Below are 7,709 nucleotides of genomic sequence, written 5' to 3'. Positions count from 1 at the left end.
GTACAACTTGTGATCTAAACCCAGTTAACAGTATGATAACAGCGGAGCCTCTGAAAAGATGGCTCACAACAATAATAACCCGATTTTTGTAACTATGTACAAGTAATGCAGATAATCCGCACTTGGGATGGGCGCCCAGCATCCACTACGGACTCCGAGAAATAGAATTATCGGTAAGTAAATTCTTATTTTCTCTATCGTCCTAGTGGATGCTGGGGTTCCTGAAAGGACCATGGGGATTATACCAAAGCTCCCAAACGGGCGGGAGAGTGCGGATGACTCTGCAGCACCGAATGAGAGAACTCCAGGTCCTCTTTTGCCAGGGTATCAAATTTGTAGAATTTTACAAACGTGTTCTCCCCTGACCACGTAGCTGCTCGGCAGAGTTGTAATGCCGAGACCCCTCGGGCAGCCGCCCAAGATGAGCCCACCTTCCTTGTGGAATGGGCCTTAACAGATTTAGGCTGTGGCAGGCCTGCCACAGAATGTGCAAGTTGAATTGTGTTACAAATCCAACGAGCAATCGACTGCTTAGAAGCAGGCGCACCCAACTTGTTGGGTGCATACAGTATAAACAGCGAGTCAGATTTTCTGACTCCAGCCGTCCTTGAAATGTATATTTTTAAAGCTCTGACAACGTCCAACAACTTGGAGTCCTCCAAGTCGCTTGTAGCCGCAGGCACTACAATAGGCTGGTTCAGGTGAAACGCTGATACCACCTTAGGGAGAAAATGCGGACGCGTCCGCAGCTCTGCCCTATCCGAATGGAAAATTAAATAAGGGCTTTTATAAGATAAAGCCGCCATTTCAGATACTCTCCTGGCGGAAGCCAGGGCCAGTAACATAGTCACTTTCCATGTGAGATATTTCAAATCCACATTTTTTAGTGGTTCAAACCAATGGGATTTGAGGAAATCTAAAACTACATTTAGATCCCACGGTGCCACCGGAGGCACCACAGGAGGCTGTATATGCAGTACTCCTTTGACAAAAGTCTGGACCTCAGGGACTGAGGCCAATTCTTTTTGGAAGAATATTGACAGGGCCGAAATTTGAACCTTAATAGATCCCAATTTGAGACCCATAGACAATCCTGATTGCAGGAAATGTAGGAAACGACCCAGTTGAAATTCCTCCGTCGGAGCACTCCGATCCTCGCACCACGCAACATATTTCCGCCAAATGCGGTGATAATGCTTCGCGGTGACTTCCTTTCTTGCCTTAATCAAGGTAGGAATGACTTCTTCTGGAATGCCTTTTCCTTTTAGGATCTGGCGTTCAACCGCCATGCCGTCAAACGCAGCCGCGGTAAGTCTTGAAAGAGGCAGGGACCCTGTTGAAGCAGGTCCCTTCTCAGAGGTAGAGGCCACGGATCGTCCGTGACCATCTCTTGAAGTTCCGGGTACCACGACCTTCTTGGCCAATCCGGAGCCACTAGTATCGTTCTTACTCCGCTTTGCCGTATGATTCTCAATACCTTTGGTATGAGAGGCAGAGGAGGAAACACATACACCGACTGGTACACCCAAGGTGTTACCAGCGCGTCCACAGCTATTGCCTGCGGATCTCTTGACCTGGCGCAATGTCTGCTGAGGAAGTCTGCTTCCCAGTTGTCCACGCCCGGGATGAACACTGCTGACAGTGCTATCACGTGATTCTCCGCCCAGCGAAGGATCCTGGCAGCTTCTGCCATTGCACTCCTGCTTCTTGTGCCGCCCTGTCTGTTTACATGGGCGACTGCCGTGATGTTGTCCGACTGGATCAACACCGGTCTTCCTTGAAGCAGAGGTTCCGCCTGGCTTAGAGCATTGTAGATTGCTCTTAGTTCCAGAATGTTTATGTGAAGAGACTTTTCCAGGCTCGACCACACTCCCTGGAAGTTTCTTCCTTGTGTGACTGCTCCCCAGCCTCTCAGGCTGGCGTCCGTGGTCACCAGGATCCAATCCTGTATGCCGAATCTGCGGCCCTCCAATAGATGAGCCCTCTGCAACCACCACAGAAGAGATACCCTTGTCCTTGGAGACAGGGTTATCCGCAGGTGCATCTGAAGATGCGACCCTGACCATTTGTCCAACAGATCCCTTTGGAAAATTCTTGCATGGAATCTGCCGAATGGAATTGCTTCGTAAGAAGCCACCATTTTTCCCAGGACTCTTGTGCATTGATGTACAGACACCTTTCCTGGTTTTAGGAGGTTCCTGACCAGGTCGGATAACTCCTTGGCTTTTTCCTCTGGAAGAAAAACCTTTTTCTGAACCGTGTCCAGAATCATCCCTAGGAACAGCAGACGAGTTGTCGGCATTAATTGGGATTTTGGAATATTCAGAATCCATCCGTGCTGCTTTAGCACCTCTTGAGATAGTGCTAATCCCATCTCTAGCTGTTCTCTGGACCTTGCCCTTATTAGGAGATCGTCCAAGTATGGGATAATTAATACGCCTTTTCTTCGAAGAAGAATCATCATCTCGGCCATTACCTTTGTAAAGACCCGAGGTGCCGTGGACAAACCAAACGGCAGCGTCTGAAACTGATAGTGACAGTTTTGTACAAGGAACCTGAGGTACCCCTGGTGTGAGGGGTAAATTGGAACGTGGAGATACGCATCCTTGATGTCCAAGGATACCATAAAGTCCCCTTCTTCCAGGTTCGCTATCACTGCTCTGAGTGACTCCATCTTGAACTTGAACTTCTTTATGTACAGGTTCAAGGACTTCAGATTTAGAATAGGCCTTACCGAGCCATCCGGCTTCGGTACCACAATATAGAGTGGAATAATACCCCTTCCCTTGTTGTAGAAGAGGTACCTTGACTATCACCTGCTGAGAGTACAGCTTGTGAATGGCTTCCAAAACCGTCTCCCTTTCGGAGGGGGACGTTGGTAAAGCAGACTTCAGGAAACGGCGAGGTGGATCTGTCTCTAATTCCAACCTGTACCCCTGAGATATTATCTGCAGGATCCAGGGATCTACCTGCGAGTGAGCCCACAGCGCGCTGTAATTTTTGAGACGACCGCCCACCGTCCCCGAGTCCGCTTGAGAAGCCCCAGCGTCATGCTGAGGCTTTTGTAGAAGCCGGGGAGGGCTTCTGTTCCTGGGAAGGAGCTGCCTGTTGCTGTCTCTTCCCTCGACCTCTGCTTCGTGGCAGATATGAATAGCCCTTTGCTCTCTTATTTTTAAAGGAACGAAAGGGCTGCGGTTGAAAAGTCGGTGCCTTTTTCTGTTGGGGAGTGACTTGAGGTAGAAAGGTGGATTTCCCGGCTGTAGCCGTGGCCACCAAATCTGATAGACCGACTCCAAATAACTCCTCCCCTTTATACGGCAAAACTTCCATATGCCGTTTTGAATCCGCATCGCCTGTCCACTGTCGCGTCCATAAAGCTCTTCTGGCCGAAATGGACATAGCACTTACCCGTGATGCCAGTGTGCAGATATCCCTCTGTGCATCACGCATATAAAGAAATGCATCCTTTATTTGTTCTAACGACAGTAAAATATTGTCCCTGTCCAGGGTATCAATATTTTCAATCAGGGACTCTGACCAAACTACCCCAGCACTGCACATCCAGGCAGTCGCTATAGCTGGTCGTAGTATAACACCTGCATGTGTGTATATACTTTTTTTTGGATATTTTCCATCCTCCTATCTGATGGATCTTTAAGTGCGGCCGTCTCAGGAGAGGGTAACGCCACTTGTTTAGATAAGCGTGTTAGCGCCTTGTCCACCCTAGGAGGTGTTTCCCAGCGCTCCCTAACCTCTGGCGGGAAAGGGTATAATGCCAATAATTTCTTTGAAATTATCAGCTTTTTATCAGGGGCAACCCACGCTTCATCACACACGTCATTTAATTCTTCTGATTCAGGAAAAACTATAGGTAGTTTTTTCACACCCCACATAATACCCTGTTTAGTGGTACCTGTAGTATCAGCTAAATGTAACGCCTCCTTCATTGCCAAAATCATATAACGTGTGGCCCTACTGGAAAATACGGTTGATTCGTCACCGTCACCACTGGAATCAGTGCCTGTGTCTGGGTCTGTGTCGACCGACTGAGGCAAAGGGCGTTTCACAGCCCCTGACGGTGTTTGAGGCGCCTGGACAGGCACTAATTGATTGTCCGGCCGCCTCATGTCGTCAAACGACTGCTTAAGCGAGTTGACGCTATCCCGTAATTCCACAAATAAAGGCATCCATTCTGGTGTCGACCCCCTAGGAGGTGACATCCCCATATTTGGCAATTGCTCCGCCTCCACACCAATATCGTCCTCATACATGTCGACACACACGTACCGACACACAGCAGACACACAGGGAATGCTCTACACGAAGACAGGACCCACTAGCCCTTTGGGGAGACAGAGGGAGAGTCTGCCAGCACACACCAAAAAAGCGCTATATATGACAGGGGTAGCCTTATAATAAGTGCTCCCTTATAGCTGCTTTATATATATCAAAATATTGCCATTAAATTTGCCCCCCCTCTCTGTTTTACCCTGTTTCTGTAGTGCAGTGCAGGGGAGAGACCTGGGAGCCGTCCTGACCAGCGGAGCTGTGAGAGGAAATGGCGCCGTGTGCTGAGGAGATAGGCCCCGCCCCTTTTCCGGCGGGCTCGTCTCCCGCTATTTTGTGAATCCAGGCAGGGGTTAAATATCTCCATATAGCCTCTGGGGGCTATATGTGAGGTATTTTTAGCCTTTTAATAGGTGTTCATTTGCCTCCCAGGGCGCCCCCCCCCAGCGCCCTGCACCCTCAGTGACTGCGTGTGAAGTGTGCTGAGAGGAAAATGGCGCACAGCTGCAGTGCTGTGCGCTACCTTTAGAAGACTGCAGGAGTCTTCAGCCGCCGATTCTGGACCTCTTCTTACTTCAGCATCTGCAAGGGGGCCGGCGGCGCGGCTCCGGTGACCATCCAGGCTGTACCTGTGATCGTCCCTCTGGAGCTGATGTCCAGTAGCCAAGAAGCCAATCCATCCTGCACGCAGGTGAGTTCACTTCTTCTCCCCTCTGTCCCTCGTTGCAGTGATCCTGTTGCCAGCAGGAATCACTGTAAAATAAAAAACCTAAGCTAAACTTTCTCTAAGCAGCTCTTTATGAGAGCCACCTAGAATTGCACCCTTCTCGGCCGGGCACAAAAATCTAACTGGAGTCTGGAGGAGGGTCATAGGGGGAGGAGCCAGTGCACACCACCTGATCTGGAAAAGCTTTACTTTTTGTGCCCTGTCTCCTGCGGAGCCGCTATTCCCCATGGTCCTTTCAGGAACCCCAGCATCCACTAGGACGATAGAGAAATTATTTAATCTCTGTTTCTTTCCTTAGAACACACTTGAAGAAGGAGCTGACAGCTCATGGACAAACATTTCTCCACATAAATCCAATCTTCCCACGCACATCCTAACAAGTGGAAACATCCTGAATAAACTGGGAGCAAATGAAACGCAGACTCTATATCCAATTTTGATAACATTGCCACCTGCCCTAGACACCTAAGCCTCCAAATGGACACATCACATAAAGAGTGGAGGTTTAATGAGTCACCCCCTTTGGAAATGAGAGATGATAAATTGCCATTATTTTAGGGACCACACCCAGATGGGAGATACACAGTCCTTCCAATTGTTTCTGCTCAAAGGGGCCCTAGAACATCCCTAGCCCTAGTATAGTACATCCTCAAGGTGGCCATACACCTAAAGATTTATCTTCCAATCTGGCTGGTTGGAACGAAAATCTGGTAATGGATGGGGGCAAATGACATGGATGGCAACAAATGACAGTTGACCATTTCAAATGTCATATGTCATTCTGCTCCCTCGCCTCCCTCTTCCATAGTCATCCGCTAGGGAAGGGGGGCATAGTTTCGCAGAATGATGCGAGTGCATCATGATGTCACAACGCTGATACCGCGTCATTCCACAAAACTATGCCCCCCTTGAACGGAGTACTATGAAAGAAGGAGGAGGGGAAGCAGAATATCAGTGGTGCCCACCTGCGAATATACACCCATGGCAACGAGCATGGATCCCAGAGCATGAAAACCCTGGCAACGAGCATGACACCCAGTGCATGAAACCCCTAGCAACGAGCATGAAACCCAGCGCATAAAACCCCTGGCAACGCGCATGACACCAAGCACATGAAACCCCTGGCAACAAGCCTGACATTCAGTGCATAAAACCCCTGGCAACGAGCAGGTAATTTAAAAGCAATTAGAAGCTTTACTGTAGGGCATAATGTATCATGGGCATTGTGGTATATGGCATAATATAGTGCAGGGGGCAAAATATGATGCAAGGGGCATTACTCTGTGGGGATTAATATGGTGGAATGTTTTTTTTTTTCCTGTGGTGGCTGAGGTCTGTTGTTGCAGGGTCAAAAACTGGGGTGTATGGTAGTCTTTTCCTGCGAGGTCACGCCTATTTTAGTAAGATTACGCACATTTTAGCAAGGCCACACTCCCACGGGGGTCTATGGGGGGGGGGGGGGGGCACATATTTTTTTATGCTCCCACTCGGAGAAAAATTGTCTAGAAACAGCCCTGTTCACTTGTCATGTTTTGGGCTAGGTTACTGGTCCCAACCATAGTCCACGTGAATGGTAAATTAAGCGAAAGTTGAAAAAATAAGAATTTACTTACCGGTAATTCTATTTCTCGTAGTCCGTAGTGGATGCTGGGAATTCCGTAAGGACCATGGGGAATAGATGGGCTCCGCAGGAGACTGGGCACTCTAAAAGAAAGATTAGGTACTATCTGGTGTGCACTGGCTCCTCCCTCTATGCCCCTCCTCCAGACCTCAGTTAAGGAAACTGTGCCCGGAAGAGCTGACACAACAAGGAAAGGATTTGGAATCCAGGGTAAGACTCATACCAGCCACACCAATCACACCGTACAACTCGTGATAACCATACCCAGTTAACAGTATGAACAACAACTGAGCATCAACCAATGGATGCCAACATAACATAACCCTTTATTAAGTAATAACTATATACACGTATTGCAGAAAGTCCGCACTTGGGACGGGTGCCCAGCATCCACTACGGACTACGAGAAATAGAATTACCGGTGAGTAAATTCTTATTTTCTCTGACGTCCTAGTAGATGCTGGGAACTCAGTAAGGACCATGGGGATTATACCAAAGCTCCCAAACGGGCGGGAGAGTGTGGATGACTCTGCAGCACCGAATGAGCAAAGGCAAGGTCCTCCTCAGCCAGGGTATCAAACTTGTAGAACTTAGCAAATGTGTTTGAACCCGACCAAGTAGCAGCTCGGCAAAGCTGTAAAGCCGAGACCCCTCGGGCAGCCGCCCAAGAAGAGCCCACCTTCCTTGTGGAATGGGCTTTTACTGATTAAGGATGCGGCAATCCAGCCGCAGAATGAGCTTGCTGAATCGTGTTACAGATCCAGCGCGCAATAGTTTGCTTTGAAGCCGGAGCACCCATCTTGTTGGGTGCATGCAGGATAAACAGCGAGTCAGTTTTCCTGACTCCAGCCGTCCTGGCTACATAGATTTTCAAAGCCCTGACTACATCTAGTAACTTGGAGTCCTCCAAGTCCCGAGTAGCCGCAGGCACCACAATAGCTTGGTTCAAATGAAACGCTGATACCACCTTAGGGAGAAATTGGGGACGAGTCCTCAATTCTGCCCTGTCCATATGGAAGATCAGATAAGGGCTTTTACACGACAAAGCCGCCAATTCTGACACCCGCCTAGCCG

The sequence above is a fragment of the Pseudophryne corroboree genome, chromosome 5 (genome assembly GCF_028390025.1).
Source record: "Pseudophryne corroboree isolate aPseCor3 chromosome 5, aPseCor3.hap2, whole genome shotgun sequence".
In the NCBI taxonomy this organism is placed as follows: Eukaryota; Metazoa; Chordata; class Amphibia; order Anura; family Myobatrachidae; genus Pseudophryne; species Pseudophryne corroboree.
The sequence above is the reverse complement of the archived record's forward strand: the minus strand, read 5'-3'. Positions refer to the sequence as shown.